This window comes from Thermobia domestica, chromosome 1 (genome assembly GCF_964235325.1).
Source record: "Thermobia domestica chromosome 1, izTheDome1.hap1.1, whole genome shotgun sequence".
NCBI classification, from domain to species: domain Eukaryota; kingdom Metazoa; phylum Arthropoda; class Insecta; order Zygentoma; family Lepismatidae; genus Thermobia; species Thermobia domestica.
The window spans coordinates 107442743-107462209 of NC_137454.1; the positions used below are offsets into that span (position 1 = coordinate 107442743).

At 35.3% G+C, this 19467-nt stretch overlaps 1 protein-coding gene and 1 long non-coding RNA gene across 3 annotated transcripts in view; one reads left to right on the forward strand and one right to left on the reverse strand.

Moving 5' to 3' along the window:
• LOC145688058 (uncharacterized) overlaps positions 1–19467 on the reverse strand; it is a 418358-nt gene that overhangs the window by 384187 nt on the left and 14704 nt on the right. The gene's annotated exons all lie outside the window — the stretch shown is intronic.
• Positions 18176–19467, forward strand: part of LOC145688073 (uncharacterized) — a 70307-nt gene continuing 69015 nt past the window's right edge. For both annotated transcript variants that reach the window (XR_014131841.1, XR_014131840.1), the window contains exon 1: positions 18176–18271. This is a non-coding gene — a long non-coding RNA (uncharacterized LOC145688073). The remainder of the gene's footprint in view (positions 18272–19467) is intronic.

Sequence of the window (19467 nt, forward strand, 5' to 3'; positions counted from 1 at the left end):
TATTAAGATTACAGTTCATTTCAGAGAAAACAGAAAGATAATCTTTCTATATCTAAAAGAAGTAGTTCCTCATATAAAATCAATGGGCTAAAACCAAAGATGGCATAGATATTCGGCAAAATTAAGAATTGATTGATTGATTGACTGTGAAGTTTTAACGTCAATTTTCAGCAAGGACTTGATAGAGTTTATCGTAAAATTTTCATCCGTGTAAGGTGTTACTCTCTGGGGGAAGGTGAAATAGCTGGCCTTTTAAACCCATGCAAGATAGGCGATACTATTTTAGATTTCTGAGCTTTCGGCATCTATGGCCATGTAAGTCCCATCACCTATGAGGGATGACGTTCCTCGGCGATCACACTATTTGAGGAAAGGAAGAAAGAAATTATTGAAGAAGGAGGAAAGCAGCCAGGGGCTTGTATGTTATGTACCATCCAGACATTTGCCCGGTGTGAACGAGGAAAAACTAGGAAATCCTCGCTCAGGATCTCTGGTCTGGAAAAACTTTTTAAACTTTCACGACTGACAAGTAAACCTTACGTTTGGGTGAATTGAGTTGCTGACTGAGACACATGTGAGAAAGTAGTACTAAATGTGGTCAGTATTTCAGTGAAGTTGTAGGTGCGAAGCTCCAGGGGTTTAGGAGATACAGCTACCAGAACATCACATGGAAGTATAGAATAGTCTTCATACAGTTGGAGGTAAAAGCTCTGTAAGACCTCTTGTAACGACAAAAGGTGAATAATAAATATATGGGTACATATTAGGACTAGGGGAAGTCATATAGTAAGGGTATACCTGACGGCGGCCATCTTGAAATCCGCTGTTTTGAATTAAGGTTAAGTTTTTAGCCCCTTACCCCACCTTGTAAACTTTGTGTTAATGATAATAATTAAATAAAAAGCAGGTTGATAAATATTAGGTCTATGGTAAGAGTTGCCTTGATTTCGGCCATGTTCAAATCCGCCATTTTGAATCAGACAAAAGTTTTAAACAAAACGCATAACAGTGACACCTTACTGTTACACTGATCAAGCGTCTGATACCTAGTGGTGGTACTGGCGTGATTCAGCCTCTAGATGTTCACTTTTTTTCGCCCGTACAAAGCATTTGTTCGTTTCATTACTGATACAGCAGTAACAGAAAGTGACGTGAACATATGGCATCGTGACAGGTTCATACAACGTCAGTCGTTTACAATTTACCAGTTCAGTGCTCCTTCTTTTCGCAATATGATTCGATTCGCTTTCAATCAGGCTGGATATTTGAATGAAGAACCTGGACGTTGGATCGCTCCTTACGACTGCTGCTTTGACGTAATTGTTAACGACAAATTTGTCAAGTGTAACTCGATTACCTTTGTCAGGTGTGCTCACTGTGACCAGAGCATGTGCAAGTCATGCACTCTTTTCTGAACTCATATTGATTGTACTAATTGAGGACTTTTCTGGAAGAAAGACCCAAGTTCCATTATGACTCAATTCCACTTTGGTCATTTTTCCTTAAATTAAAAACTTGTTTATGCGATAACAAATGCTAGTTAATGATAAAGCAAAAATGGGTATACCGTTGGATTTATGGTAAAATTTGCTATTAATAAGGTGCCACTGTTATGCGTTTTGTTTAAAACTTTTGTCTGATTCAAAATGGCGGATTTGAACATGGCCGCCATCAAGGCAACTCTTACCATAGACCTAATATTTATCCACCTGCTTTTTATTTAATTATTATCATTAACACATAATTTAGAAGGTGGGGTAAAGGACTAATACATATGCTGCAACAATATTTAATTTCCCTGTAACTTTTTACCAATTGCGCGTAAGTCAAAATTAACGTCACCATTGTTCTTCTGATTAAATTTGCGCCTTAAATCATGTATCAAATGACCATATTCCTATTTTAAAAACAACCTTAATTCAAAATGGCGGATTTCAAGATGGCCGCCGTCAGGTATACCCTTACTATATGACCTCCCCCTAGTCCTAATATGTAGCCATATATTTGTTATTCACCTTTTGTCGTTACAAGAGGTCTTACAGGGCTTTTACCTCCAACTGTATGTAGACTATTCCATGTGATGTTCTGGTAGCTGTATCTCCTAACCCCCTGGAGCTTCGCACCTACAACTTCACTGAAATACTGACCTCATTTAGTACTACTTTCTCATATGTGTCTCAGTCAGCAACTCGATTCACCCAAACGTAAGGTTTACTTGTGAGTGTCCACCAGGACTGCTCACACCAAATATGAGTGTTAGAAACTATGCTACGAGAGCCACTTTTAAGCCATGCAGGAATTGTTGCAAGTTTCTTTTATTCAGCTGTAACCATTTCAAAATATAATGACTATCTGAAGATAATTAATCAATTAATTGTTGTAAACAAAATGGTTAGTTCGTGTGGTTAGGGGTCAAATTTCTGGTAGAGACGGAAAATTATAGATGTGTTGAGCTACTTCCTCAGATCATTTTTTGGAAGTACCTGTGTTAACCCTTTCATGCATGAATTATGTTCTCATTGACATGTGATGATTATTTTTTTCTTACAATTTGTTCTTGATGCACTATTACGTAAAACCGAAAATTTTGAAATTTGATATTTTCTTAGCAGAATTTAATTATTAACTTTATCTGTCCACTTGAACGGACTTCACGCATTTTGGGTAAGATAATCATTTCTGAATTGTAACATAAAATTTGCAAATTTACACTAAAAATAAATGGAATAAACGTTATATTGTACAAAACTTGCCAAAGTGATTTTGGTACAAGTAATAAAATTTAAAAATCAACATATTCAACAAAATCGTACATGTAACCACTACCATTTCTTATATTATTGTAACAAGCATGTGGCCTACACATTAGCATCATTTTGTCAGCGCAAAAGGACACATTTTGCACATTTTAGCAGCATTTTGTCACAGCATTTTGCGGTGACTACAAGAGTTGCGAGGGCCCCGCAAAGTCAATATTTTCATATTTTTTAATGATTTTTGTGTCTTGTTCGTTTCTACAAATACGGCGGGAATTTCACGAATATTACCTCGTTGGAATCTGTGGTCTACAAGCTTTCCAACTGTGTATAAATTATGACTCTGTGATAATTAGGAGGGCCACCAGAGCCCCAAACGTGAGAGTCTACCATTTTATTAAAATTCCTGACGGGCGTCTAAAGGTTAATTGTGTTGTTATGCCGTAGACACTAATCATTGTTAGCTATCCATGTTGCAGATAGAGATGTATCTTGAAAAGTATTTAGTTAAAAGATGTCATTTGCTCCTTGTAGGCTAGTCACTGCTCTTTTCTATGAGTTGTATTGTATTTGTCAGAGTATTTCTTATAGCTTATGATGTGAGACCTGTTCATGTACATAATTTCGTTCAATAATTGCTGTTATAATAAGAATGTAACTCTGCTTGTAATTTACTTCATGCACAAATCCTGTGGAAGATGGGTTGTTTGTTAGAAAATTAAATTAGCTTCTTCAATCTGATATTTTAGTTGTTTTAAACATGTCCAACCACCATCGAAAAAGCACGTTTAAAACAATTTGTTTAAAACAAACTGAATAAAACAACAGCCCTCGTTTAAAACATGTTTTAAACACTAGTTTTAAACATTTTGTTTTAAACATATCAACCCTGCTCGTCACACTAAATAGTTCTCGAATGTTCTTTCCTAGTTAAAACACTTCGGGTTAATATACTGATAAGCTCGATCAGTGGCCATATATACATATAATAGGGCCACTCCAAGCATTGAATGCAATTACACTTTAAAAATCATATTAACCCATTACTGTTCCTTGGCAACTTAAGTTGCCACGGCAATTTTTCGTTATAGTGCAGAAATTCATGGATTGACGTTGCAGGTTTTAACCATGAAGTTGCTTTGGAGTCTGTTTCGTCATAGCATCGTTGCATTTTCTTTCTATGATATATTGACGTAAGGTTAGCATTGTTTTTGGCTACAATGTGTTTTGAGGAGAAAGACGCAACTGGATTGATTTCAAAGACTCCTGAAGGAAGGATTGAAGTTCTGTAAAGAAAGGATTAACTCGATTTTAATAGTTATGTTTTCACAGTGTATTTTCTCCCTCAAAATTGTAACTTTCTAAAATGTTCCCTTTTTTGAATATGTATGTGCCATTTGGCAACTTAAGTTGCCGGCCTAAAAAACAAGAAAAAAATAAATATTTTTCAAAAATATTCTAATGTCTATTTTAGAGTACTATTAAGACCAAATAGGCGAATAGAAACTTTTCAAAATACCACTGGGGAATTCTGGGCACTAATGGGTTAATGAAATAAGGATCTCATATTTCACAACATGCACTACCATTTAATATTTAAAAATTCAACGAAAAGTAATCAATGTATTAAAATTTTCTGCATGAAGCAACGAACTACTTACCAGTTTAAGTGTTCCGCCACACTCCAGAAATACAACTTCCGCTACATGCGCGCGCACATACTCAGTATATTGTAAACAATCAAGACCTTTTGTAATTTTAAAATTAAATTTAAAGCTACTTATAGATAATCTGCAATCTTTGTTACCAGCCATATTAAATCGACAACCTATCTACATAAAAATAAAGCAGAAAGTGCACTTCTACCTACTCGGGAAGTACTACACTAGCGTCGTAATATATAATCCTGCAATCAAAACGTCGCAACCAGAAAGTTCTTTCTAGGAGCTTAGGCACTTCTTTATTACCGTAGGCCAGCAAAAGGAAACATAAATGTAGAAATAGTAATCAATATATGTATTTATAACTTCAAGTCAAAGTTTTAGTGTTCTTCGGCTTCTGTTTATGTACGAATCTAACATTTCAGAATGAATAGAACATCTGCATATTTTCTTCATGTAACAGTTAACTTTCAAATACATACATGTTGGCCTAATAAATATGATAAATATTGAATATGTTAAAATAGCTTTCTTCTGCATGACATATCTTATTCGACATGCTATCAGCAGATTCCTTTACTTAGTGGTGCCAAACGTTATTATTTTTACTCAAATTTAACATGTGAAGTTTGGGCAAGGTTGTATTAGTTAAAAATGATTATTATGAAGTATAAATAATATGTATATTAATTAAATAAGAATGATAATTGGGCATATTTTTGGAACTGAGGGGCCAGAATATTTTGCTTAAATTTCATGTTTTCTTGAGCTATATTTTCTGTATTTTTTGATAGTTTAGGTAGATTAGGTTAATTTAGGTTAGGTTGGGTTAGTTTAGTTTAGTTTAGGTTAGGATGTTTGGATTTGGGAGGCCAGAATTCTTTGCTTAAAATTCGTACTTTCTTCCTATATTTTCTGTTTTTAATGGTTTAGGGTAGGTTAGGTTAGTTTATGTTATGTTATGTTATGTTATTTCTTAGTAATTACACTTAACGTAACATTAACTCATTTCTCCTGTAAACATGGTGATTTTACCTGATTTTGGCTCCTCAGTTCCAAAATTATCCCTGGTAATTGTTATATTAAATGAGTGAATAATTTGTATAAAATGAAGTTTTAACCTTTTCACAAGATGTAAAAGTACGATGATGATGAAAGTACTAAACACCTATTCGTTCTACTGCGAAATAATAAGATATCTCTGAAACGCTATGTTAGCTGATATTATCAAACTACATGGAGACAAATAAGATTTTCTTGCCGATATGTATCTAAATGAATAACTAAGAAGAATTTTCTAATAACCCGTACATGAAACAGATATGTAAATTGCGTTAAAATTTATTATCTGGAAATGATTACTGAAAATTCTAAAGACGTCATATGCCGAACATAAACTTCATAAAATTGAGCACAAGCTATATAACCTTGTACATTTTCCTAAGAAGCCTTTGTAATTGTATCTGAACATTAATCAGTAAAGCTATTATAGTTATATTTGGTTTCTTTGAATGTATATACTAATGTAATTAATTAACAATGACATCACTCACAGAACTCAGTTAAATCGCGGTGTTGAGAAGACTTTCTCTACATCAGAACGCGTGGTGGCGACTCAGGCAATATTATTATATATATATGTTTTAAACCATAGTGCAAAGCGGATTTCAAAAACTGGCTATTTCCACACAGGACTTCACCGAAGAAGAGTGCTAATTTAGATTGGACTGAGCAGGTCTTTTGTTTCATGTGCAATGAACTTCGAGGTTGTAGCTTTCGCACTTGACAACTTACTCTGAATATTATCTACTGAATTTTCAACGCAAAGTATGTCACTGTGACTGTTCATGGTGGTCACTTGTGAATCATTTCTTTGAGCATTTGGTTCTCTCGGCCGACAAATAACAAACTTATCCACATTATCTTGAAAAGATGGCTACAGGAAACACCATCACTTTAAAGTCACAATATTTTCCTTTCTTGTATCGTAACTCATGCTTTAGATGAGCAACATAAACACCGATATAAAATATACATACCTTGAAAATCTGAAAGATTTTTTATTTAGATAACGTTAGTTTGTTCCAAATTTAGAACTTTCTATATTAATTCATTAGTATATTTTTAATAATATTTCTTGATTCAAAAACATGATTATTTTTTGAAAAAGTTTTACAATACATGTGTATTGGAATCCAAAGTTTAAATTGTTTGCGCAATCTAAGACTCCCCAATAAAACTATTTAACAGTAGCTATTTATAATGAATTGCTAATCATATTACCTTTATGCAGGAACAAACGTGAAGTATCGATTTAAAAATGAAAGGAAAAAATATCACTAGTCAAAGCAGGAATCCAGTATGGTTTTAGGAGTGGTTGTGAAATGGCGCACTGTGTTTATTAGTATGATCGCTCTCACCAAAAATGTTTTACATGTTAAGTGTAACCTATTAAGATTCGAAAAGACAGTTGAACAAAATATGTAATAATTTAATTCAGAAAATATACTGTTCTCATGCAATACATTGTAGAATTTGTTCTAACAAAATTTGCCAGTCAAACCACATCTAGTGTAAATATCAGTGAACAATGTTGATATTAGGTTAAGAGTCCTTGTTATTTAGGTTTTGGTCCTTTTGTGCCTTCAGACCCGCATCCACTCCGGCCGTTGAACAATGTTTCTAAACTAATAAATCTGATATAAAACATATCAAGCAATTTGTGTTTTTCAGTTGAGGAACACCAGTAACTTTTGGAGGAGCCTGTTCCCGTATGTCCCTCTCCATAGATACGGGACTGCCCCAGACATGTATTGTAATATAGAATTATTATTTGCGATATTCAAAAAAAAAAAAAAAAAAAAATCTACCCCCCAAAAATGTCCGCCTTCTTCGCTTGCCTTTCCCCAAGCAATTAAAGCTGTCATCGTCACTGTCCATAACCATCAACATGTCTGGTTTTGAATGTAATTGAACATGCTGTATGTAAGAGGGTAAAACTAAAGTGTGTAAAAGCAAGTGCCAAAATTATCACAAAGAGAGAGAGAGAGAGAGATATAAAAGAGTTTGTGCAGCCCAAAGTATTTATAAAGGAGATTATTTGATAAAATTTTTGACTTCTGTGTGGGTAAAGGAAGGTTATATAGAGCAAAGAAGGTATCACAAAAGATTAATATAAAATTTATTTTTTATTTTTTATTTTATTTTATTTATTTTTTATTTATTTATTATTTTTTTAGCAAAGAAAAACTTTGGTAATACTTGTAGCGGGCCCTACTTAATATGCTTTGGTAGATCGAACAGTCACACCCGAAACAGTAGCGCACGAATTTGAGGTTCTTGCACAACAACTAGTGTCCCTTCTAATAATTTGACTAATCTAGTGCCCATTGCCGTGGATCCTTTGAATGTGTGTTTGGCGGGAAAGTGATAACAGTGTGTGTGATGTCTGCAGTGTTTCTTTCAGAAACCATGTGCCTGGGAGCACACTTAGTGGTCTGGAGGGCACTGCTGGTGCTATTCTGTTCATTATTATATTATAGACGAATTATTTTGGTCTCCTCCGGGGGCACTCTCGGAGCTCGAGGGGGGGGCTACAGTGCCCCAAAAACAAGTCTGAAAGAAGCACTGGATGCAATCTGCATTACTACACAGATCTGGCACCTGGCTCTATGGAATGAAGTACCATGCCCGTTCGCTGTAATACATTCACGGATCTTTATCAGCGAATAATACATCAATGTGGAATTGGACCCGGTTGAGGCGCCTATACTGCATATTTTTCATGCAGTTTCACTTTGCAAGAAGATAAGGCACGGCTGCATGTTCTACACGATGTCCTATACTACAGCGCAAAATTTCAAAATTAGGCGCACTTGCCAATCCAAAAATGATGATCGCCAGTATCTCTCACGTACAAATTATGAAAGGTCCCCTCCCTTCACTGCCTTTGGTTTGACAAAGAAAGAGATTACATTAGGGCATAACATTTCAAAACCAGACAATTAGATTCAGGATAATCAATTTTGAATTGGGCAATTCATATACATGTTACCTTAAAACTTCACGTTTGTGTAACGCTCTCTCTCTCTGCACTGAAGTACCAGTTATCGACTGTAGTTTTCGGACCAAAGTTCTCAAATGAAGGGCCATTGATGAAAATTGTCACCAAATCATCCAGTGTGTCAGTCTTCAGTGAATTCCTGTACGCAGTCTTAACTCTGTTGAGACATGAAGCACTGACTCTCACATAAAGCAGTATTCAGAAGTAAAACTGCACAAAATGTGACAATTGGAAGCAAATTTGGGAATCTCGTAATGAAGTTTTCATTCTAAATCTTTTTCAGTGCCTGATTCAACGTCAATAAAGAAAACAAAAGTTTATATTCTGCCACTCTGCTAAGACAAGGTCCACTTTTCATGACAATTGCTTTCGAGCGAAACAGAAACTGCGCAGCCCTGTGAGTTTAGGCAGAAACAATTTCTACTGAACACTGGTCACCAGCTCTTAATTTCTAGTCGTCAGTGGCGACCTAGCGACCGGAAATTTTGCGCCCTGTTCTACACTTTCCGGATGGTCGATTTCTCGCCAATTTAACAAGTCTGGGCTATGATTGCACAACACCTTGCATAATAGAGATCTACTCCAGCCATAGTTAATCAGTTTTGGCAACTCATATGCATGCTATTCCATACCTCAGGGAGACATCCAAGATCACGTCCTGTCTGTGTTTTGTAGTGATGCAGAAACGCTACTCACCTCTGGATTTTTTTCGCTATGCTCTTGTGGTGTTACCACTCAATGCATAGAGCGGTAAATATAATAATTTAACGACTGGACTTTAAGATATCTGCTACATTTTGGGCTACTATATCTTGTTGGCGATACATTTTTAATTCCCAGCAGTGTACTGAGGCTGAAGACTTCCGTATAGACGGTTTCCTAGTGTCCACTCATGTATGATAGTCCGCCCTTTCACCACCGGTTGTGTTCCATGTGATGAACAGCACACTTGGTGATTGCCCGAAAGCGCACTTTCCATTGGAGAAGACTTATATCCAGGAATAAAAGGGAGTAATTTATTCAACTCTATTGAGACCTTCCAGAGCCCGGAAACTATGAGCACCTTACGAGAACAAAGATAATGTCTTAGAAGTCCAAAGGTATAGTAGTCTATTGAAGTAGCTGTAGGACTCTCTATCGTGATGTTCGCAAAGGGAGTAACATGAATATCGGTCATACTTTCCACCCGCCTGTAGAATGACAGTGATGATTTAGCTGTGTGACAGGACACCTTATCCTAATGATGCCTTATAAACCTAGTTGGTGCCCGCTATATACAGTATGGGGATTTTGTAGTTGTAAATATCCGTAAAAAATGTTTCTGATAATACGTAGCATTGATTTGAACAGTACTCCGAATGTCACTTTAATTATCCTATTTTAAAAAATCCAACCACAACCAAGAAACTGTATGGATAACATTCGGTGCATTGGTGAATGAAATCGGTTTGTCCATTTGCATTACTAATTCTGTATGTAGTTGCTGAAACTTCTAGGTTAGTTGCTAAAACTTCAATCACAACCAGTTAGGTATATCCATACCACGGATGGCTACGATGACTACAAACTTCTACCAGGTGGCGCTCGCACATTTTCTGTAGTTAGCTTTTCGTTGCACGATATGGTTGTCTTTCGACGCATGAATATGGACCTTATGGGTCACCTTCAGATGAAACTTTTTGTGAATGGCATATGAGTGATTGATTCGGACATACAAAACAGGGTGACCAGACCATGGTCAGACGTGTCAACGTCTTAATTTCTCGCGATACCGGTGATATCAGCGAGAGCTCATATACCTAGATAAATTTGGAAGGAATCATTTAAAACGTTTTCTTTGTGCCAGACCAAATAGTAACGAGCGCAAAAAAAGTTTCATTTTAGACTTGTTTCTAGTTTTTTACGTACTTTACACATTTTACGTCACGCAGAGAACTTTTTTCTTTTACGTGTAATTACCTAATCGTGCTTGTTACCAAAGAACTATGTTAAAACCGAATGCAATTAACAAGGTCCAACTAACTTCAAATCGTAATACATACATGTAAGAAGAATTACTTTTGTGATTTTTTTCTTAACGAGAACAATTATCAAAATTCACAAAAATCAGCCTAGTTCTAAGTCGTCTACATTTCACCACAATCTTTATTTTTAAGATGTGATTTTCAGAACTGTATCAAAATCCAATTTAAGAATATAAAAGGAGTCAAAAGTGTCTAATGTGCATATCCTCTGATTCGGTTCTCGTTGGAGGTGCCTCTTTCAGATAAAAACAAAAATAGTGGTTCGGAGTCTATCTTAACAAGTTCTAGGTGATTTCACTGATATGGTTTCGGTGCTGAAAACTGATGTCAAATTCCAACCAATCAAATCAGAGAGGGGAACATATTCCTAGGCTGAAACTTATTTCTGGAAGCAGAAATAAAACCGGAACAATGCCAGTCATCTTAACAATTCAAACTCTCAGTGTTATTGCTATTGTTTTGGTGGTTCCACCCAAATTCCATAATATTTTGTTGTAAATATGAAAGCTTAAGAATTCTTTGTGAGATTTACTTTAGTCAAGGTCAACAGAAAAGATTTCTTGAAAATCTTCATTTGTAAGATGGGGTCGATTTGTGTATAACTGAGGGGGATGAGGGGAGGGCGATCAGGTATGAGTATTTCGTTTCAGATGTTGTCTAACGAGACACCAATGACGATTTTAATACAAATGCGGAGGTCCAAGCAAACTCCAGAAAAGCCAGGATTCTCTCGGTTTTCCAGAATCGCTCGCGTTATTTACATACATTAGTAAGGGATATTCGAACACATCTTTTTAACGAAGTATTGATAATTAAATACGAACAGAAGTTACCTACCCTATGAAGTATCTAATTTAAATTCGCTCTATGTCCTAATCTGTTTGGAATCAGCTTTTCTTTCTTTCATTTTTTTTTTAAATTAACATAATCTGTTTATCATCTCGTACTATACAGTATTATGACAATATTTTCATTGGGATAGACATTTTAATGAAGTATCATTAGAAGACTCATCCCTTGTAGGGTTGCGCACGAGACCTGACGAGACAGAACTCTTCCAATAGAAGCGGATGTATTTTCGAAACGAGGCATCGTTTTCACAACAAATTTTCGAGACGAGATAAGATGATCCTCTTACTTCTTGCGCATCCCTAATTCCTGTTGTGAATTCACAGCTAATCAAGGACGCTATGAAAGCAGTCGGAACCCAGATAGAGTATATTACTTAATTCTATTACTTGGCAATGTACGTAATACATTATACATTACAAACTAATGGTCAAGGTGATTTTTTTTCAGTGTATGCTAACTGTCCTTGGAGGTCAGACCTCTCACCCACTATCTCCCAACGGCAAGGCTGAATCCAAACTTCAACAAGTTACTTAAACAGATCGGTAAACTTAAAAGGTAAAATTAATAACTTAACGTCCAACAAATTACTTATTCGTCACTCAAAACAGACCTTCATCTGTGTGTGGCATATCTATTGTAGATTTACTATTTGAGCACACCTATAATATAACGTACGAAATGTTTAACGCAGTTATAACATATTATAAAGTATCCAATTTCCTGCGGTGACCACTTTTGGTTCTTTTTGTCGGCGCCAGACTAAGACACCGATTCTCTCGACGAAGACTCTTTTCCCAGAATCCAACCGACTCGGATAGTCTGGAGAACCACATATGTGATTTCGTGTAAACCGCTAAAAACGCATGCATGCAAAAGTGAAGGAAGAAGGCTTTTTGTATTAAATGAACAGAAATGATTCTCCGAAAAAAGACCTGAGTCAGGTTTTACAAAGCTCTTTCACAAAAGTGGAAATTTTGATTGTCTGTCTGTGTATGTGTAAGTCTAAAAACGAATTTAAGGTTTTTTTTTTTTAAAAAAAAGAATAATAACAATTAAAAAGACATATCATTGCATTTTAAATAACTATCTGTGAGGCAAAACGTTCCAGTGATATGTTACCGAATCATTTTGCGGAGCGGATCGTTTTAGACACCGACTAATTCAATGATGACGTCTAGTATAATTTCGTTGTTTAGCGTGTCTTGCAGAAAAGGTACCAATAAATTAGGTAGGGTTCTAATAGGTCCTTGTACTACCTTATTGTGCAATAACCTTAATTTGAGGCTACCCTGCACAGTTACAACCCACAATTTATTAGTATCCCTCAATTAAAACGTAACTATTTCCAGTCTGAGCGTAAAATGACAATAATAATAATAATAATAATAATAATGGGTTTAAGCAAATTATAAGTGAACAACCGACATTTTACTAGTATTTATGTAAATTACTTCACGCATAACAATACAGTCATATACAACAGCAGCTGAAGAGCAAGTCCGCTAATAAATAAAGCTAATACACTCACTCAAGTCCACACCAGATCAGATTTCCTTGATTTGAAACCTGGTCAGAGGCAGCCAGTGCCGGATTTAGATTTGATGGGGCCTAAGCTATTGAAGATAATGGGGCCCTTTACGTGTCTAGCTTTCTTTTTCATCAACAGTGTCACCGTTTTTTGGGGTTTGAATATATGTTATATGGCAATTTATGCACCTAATAGATATCTAAATACCTGTACACACAAAATATGTATTTTAAACATCTAACCTTTTTGTTGTTTATGAGGTAGATACAAGGGTGGAAACAAAAGTGTATTCTGCAGGCAATAGTTCCTGGAAAGTAGTTTGCAAGTTCCCGATTCCATTTAATTGCATATTACGTACAGGGGCAAATTTAAGTATTCTAACATGTGTCGGCTGAAATGCATCATACAAACATGTCTGCATATTTTAATATCTTTTGGATGAAACTGAACAAAAATTGTAGAAGTATATACTTTTCATGATGCATATGTAAAGATTAATTATTATTTGATCTTTTTCTAAACCGAATATAGGAAATTAAAATAACTTAAAATTCGACACTAGTATATCTGTAATAAGTAGTATATATATATATATATATATATATATATATATATATATATATATATATATATATATATATATATATATATATATATATATATATATATATATATTGAAGCAACATGTACATTAGTCTTGATTTTAATACATGTTATAAACGTAAATGCTGGCAATGTCGTATACGTCACTTTTGCAAGCTTCTTTTTATGCAACATGAAAAGATTTCGGTTTATGATCCATTATAGGTTCTAAAGATCAGATGAAAACCAGTGGCAAGGCTATCAATTCTGATGATATGAAAATACTACTGAACACTGCTTCTAATACCTACTTACTTTCAGCAGCAAAATATCTATTATTTCGTTTTATAAAAAGTAAAAGAATCGCCCGTTAGGGCTGTAATTCCTTCATTTATTATAGTTTATATGAGTACTAATCTTTCATACTGTACATTGTAGTTGAGTGTCTTCTTCTTTATGCGCCCTCCGTTGTCAGCCGTTTCTTCTCTAATTCCAAATAATACGCGAAAGAGTACCATAAGAATACTCGGCACACAATTCTAAGATACCATGTAACACAATACTGTGAGCTCTCATTGAAGTAGCTGAATGTAATGGATGGGAAACAAGCATGGGCAGAGCTATGGGGGGCATAGGGGGACAATGCCCAACTTTTTGACAAAAAACAAAAATGCTACTTATAAGATCCTTCAATTCTGATTTGTATTAACCGTGCCCCCCAGCAGACAAAATGTCTACCCCTCCAGCAACCAATTCCCAACTCCGCCTATGGAAACAAGGGCCCCATACAAGTGAAGCGGGACTCTGAATCAGGAGCCACATTACAAGCAGAGCTGGAAAACGTGGGTCTCAATATAAGCTGGATAACAGAAGCCCTAATACAAGCGGTGTTCTGAAACAGGGGTTTCTGTTACCCAGTCCTGTTTGTTAAAAGGAGAGTTCCATTACAAGCAGGACTCGGTAATCGGGTCTCTATAACAAGCAGGGCTGGTTTAACGGTGTCTCGTTACAAGCGGGGCTGGGAAAGGCTCGATTACATGCGGGGGTTACCGGGGCCTCATCCCATCACAAGCTGGGCTGAGAAACAGACTCCAATTACAAGCGAAGCTGGAAAACAGGGGTCCCATTCATAACAAACCAGTACATAATACAAACCACCGTTGTGGTATGTGCGTTTTATCGTATTTGCTTTTTTCTTTATTATTTTGAAATTACATTACCGCCAGCTTTTTCTTGAATTTTTTTGGGGCCCCCAAGGGAGTGAGGCCCTAAGCTATAGTTTGTTTAGCTTATATGTAAATCGGACACTGGAGGCGACTATTGAGCCGAGAAACAGATGCAGCTACATCTTATTGGGTCTAAGTAGAATACGATATATAATATTTTGTCACATTTTCCATTGATTTGAAAGATTATATCAATTTTGTGCAAGTATAGGAAACCATCTGCAGTATATCATCTGCATTTAATTTCTTCCTGCGTGACGAGTAAGATTAAGGAATCATGTAAATCATGCTTTCTCTCTCTCTCTCTCTCTTCATTATATAAAAAATGAACCTGTTTTCATTTGGTTTCTTCAATATACATATGCCACTACTACTTTCTGTTCATGATACTCTATTGTTGATATGAAGCAAACTAAAAGCAAAAAAAAAAAAAAAAAAAAAAAAAAAAAAAAAAAAAAAATCGTTTATGAAAAATAGAAATAACCAAGGAACCAAACCATTTTGAGTTGAGTTTATTTTGAGTTTAACGTTTCTTTTAGCAGTGAGGCTATATGAGACGACTCCTACTGATTAACATGGACTCCGAAGCGCATGACCTCCCGCTAGGAATCGAACCCGGATCCCCTTGCCAAAGGCGCACACCCTAATCACTTAGCCAGAAATGAGCTCTCAAACCATTTTGTTGTGGAACACAAGCTCAATAAAAGTCAATTTCAGACGCTTAATCACTGCGAAATTAAAATACCGCTAATTTTACAGTAATTATGTGATATCTTCAAATAGATAAAAGATAATCGAAATGTGGAACAAGAGTGCCATAGACAATATTATTTTGCATGATGTACCGTTATGACGAGTCACCTAGTAGCTTTCCGTTTACAGTCATTTAGAAACGCGAAAATAAATGCCGGTTTTCTAAATGTCTGGAAATCGAAAGCAGATAAGTGAGTCATGATAACGGTATCTCATGTAAAATAATATTGTCTAGCGAGCTCTTCAACCACTTTTCGATTATCTTTTATCTATTGGAAGATATCACATAATTACTGTAAAATTAGCGGTATTTTAATTTCGCCGTGATGGGACCTCTTAAGTGGAGTAAATCCAGTAAGGATGCCAATTGTTGACTATTTCCTAGGTAGTGAGGCAGAATACCGTCTTCACTACCTACAGTCTTCAATATTTTTTTTTTTTTTTTACCAAAAGATAGCATTTCTGAAGTAAATATTAAACATTATGTACAAATCTATTCTTTCGGTGTTCCATTCTTATTTATTGCTCCATGTGAGGCTATTACTCGTACAAAAATTATGACTATGTAGTCTTTATAACTAGTCAAAGCAACTTAATATTTATATTCAGTGACAACTAATTAATTAAAAAGGATGAAATCTTTCGGTTTAGCATCCTACGATTATTTTCTTTAGACTAAGGGAGACGGATGATTAAGGCAAGTGAGTGATTATGGAAAAACTGATGGAATGAAAATGCGCGAGGAAACGGTATCCTGAGAAAACCCAAGTATCCTGAGAAAACGGGAGTATCCTGTTGTCTACTACACACACTTGGCCCGGTATCGAAGCAGGAGTACCGCGCACCAGAGATAAATGCTTTACCATTGAATCACCATGCACCTCCACAAGGTAAATTTACGGAAATAAGCAAGAACTCCTTATTAGAAATAAGTCTTCTAAGAGTGTAGTTCTATTTCTAATTATTTAAATTACGATTTATTTGAATTCCTGCCTTCTTCAAAAATTTAACTCTCCGCGAACCAAGGAGTGATACCGCTGGTGTTTATTGGAGCTTACAGCTCCAAAAAGATCGCCCATAAGACACTTCGTTCTATAACAGTTCAATGAAAAAGACTTTATACAAAACGGTCGTTAAATTAACTTGCCGTTATGTAAATTTAACATTTCGTTATGAGAAAAAAGAACATTTTTTAAAACTACACTGGTATGACCTCCAAATTAAACTGTTAAGTCCACAACTACAGAACTTTGCTCCTGAAAATGTACTTTGAATTATAGACAAACACTACTGAAGCTTTAAATATTGTTAGAATCATGAAGATTTTAATGTTAGTACGTAGTATGTTTGTCCGTTACTCCACAAGATAACTCTTGAACAAAAGCAAGTTTTTGAATCCTGATTTTTTTTTGCAGTGGATACCTAGAGCTATTATTTTGGGTGAGTGCATAAATAAAGTCAATCAGTTAACATCATCGATGGTAACGGTGACTTTAATGGTGGTTATGTACAAGGTAGCCCAAAAGTAGATATACAGTACCATACTGATCAGCTCATTGAATTTTTATTGTTATCCATCAGCTAGACTTCGTTTCTTTATTATTTGTTCTTAATGTGTTTTTACATCTTAAGCTCAGAAGAGTCAAAGCAAATAAACCCATAAACTAGTATGTTATACTTGATCAATGCAGGGATGTATACCTACTTTTGGGCCACTCTGTATATTCCATTTCCTACTATCGAAACAAAGCTGTATAATAAGAGGGTGTCATTTGGGGAGGACAGGGAAAAAACTCAACCAAGACTTTGAGAAACATGCTTTTTAATAAATTCTGCACTAAAAAGCGTAAACTCTTATGACATAGGATAATCTTGTTCCCCCTTAGGATTGGCAAAGTAATTCACTCGTTACGGTACTTTTTTCTTTTTCTTTTCTTTCTTTTTTTTTACATAAATTACATGTACTAATTTACGTCACGTCCATTAATTTGAAAAACTACTTTCTTTACAAAAAATAAAAAAAAAAACTAAAACCACTCTAAACTAAAGTGAAGTCCAAACTTTCAAAGACTATATTAATATCAGAGACTGTGGTAAAGAACATGAGTACCGTGCAGTTAATAATTCTTATTGTTTCACCCTCATTAGAAACTGCTGAGCTTACAAAGTATTGAGAATTAAAGCCAATAAACAGCCAACAGCAAGTGTGAAGTGCGGCGGGTTTGTATGACTAAAGAAAGACCGCGATGACCGCAAAGGCACATCATAAATCATTGTATCATTGTCCTTTACTTTACCATGGCTACTCTGCCTTAAAAAAAAATGTCGATAACAGAGGATTTAAAACGTAAAACATTATGAAATGCTTTTAAAAACATAATCATCCCTGCAGTACTTATTTGTTATATTTATACAGGCAAGGCTACTTTACAAAGTCAATATAGCTGTTTATAAAATTATAAAATCCAGCAAAAGCCCTACAATTTTATAATAAAAGATACAACTTTAAGTAAATGTTTTTATGCAGAAACAAGACTCTGGGTCTAGAGCCTGTTGTGTTGAACAAATAAGTAAATAATATGAAACTGTAAAATAAGGAATGGAAACATATGGAACTTTCAAGAATTCAGAGCGACCTTAAGGAAGAAAAATGTGTTTTTGGAATGTGCAAGGTATTATTTTGGTAGGCTACTTGTATAGGACGTTGTTCGTCATTGGTTTCGTAATCAGTAGACAGACTTCTTCACAACGGTATCGAAAAAACTTGTGGAATTGTGAGACAAATGCCTGAACAAGCGTGGTGATTATGTGGGAAATTAGCCAAAGGTACGTAGAATATTGTGTACATATTGTTTTTATATTTTCGTTTGTAATTTTTAAAAGTCGAAATTGAATAACTGCAGTATTGATTAAAAAAAATACATTTTAAAACCTGTATAAGTTACATATTTGATAATTATTTAAGAATAATTTTTAAATACTTATCAATATAACACTGTTAAACAGATTTTATGTTGCATTAAAAAAAAAAATTCAGGTACTCGATTTTGGTGTTTGGGCTATTTGCCAACTATAATGTAATTATTTTTACTATAAATATAGTAAATTCAACTCATGTGGTTGAATGCGTAACATAACTTTCAACCCAATATTATGGTAGACCATACTATTTATCTCCACTCATATAATCATTTTTACCATATATAGGATGTTTTAACATATGGTAAATTCAACCATATTTTCCAACTGTATTAGGGTAGACTGTAGTAGAAGTAAATGCAGATAAAACTAAATACATGGAAGTGCGTCGGGACCGGAATACAGCAAATTATGGATGCGTTAAAATATTAAATAATACTTTTGATAAAGTGGATAGTTTCAAATACCTAGGATCAATATTAACAGAGGAAAATCATATTCACGGAGAAATTAAATGTCGACTAAAAGCAGGGAATTCGTGTTACTATTCGGTTCAAAATCTCTTGTCATCGCGAATTCTGTCGAGAAATTTGAAGCTTAAAATATACAAAACGGTAAATATGCCTGTTGTTTTGTATGGTTGCGAAACATGGTCACTTACTCTGAGGGAAGAACATAGACTGAAAGTATTTGAGAACAAGACCCTGAGACGAATATTCGGACCCAAGAGGAACGGGAATGGGGAATGGCGAAAACTTCATAACGAGGAACTACATAATTTATATGGTTTACCCAACATTGTTAGGGTCGTGAAGTCTAGGAGGCTTAGGTGGGCGGGTCATGTAGCTAGAATGGAAGAAAGTAGAAACGCTTTCAAAGTCTTCACAGGAAGACCAATCGGAAAATGAAATGAAATGAAATCTTTGAGTTTTACGTCCCACCGTTATGCCGGTTAGGCTAAAGGAGACGGTGATGATGAGTAATGAATGAAATGGTGGAATGAAGAAAGTGGGAGGAAACGGGAGAACCCCAAGAAAACCCACGCACACGGTGTTTGTCCACCACAAAGTTCACTTGGCGTGGGCTGGGATCGAACCCGGGAC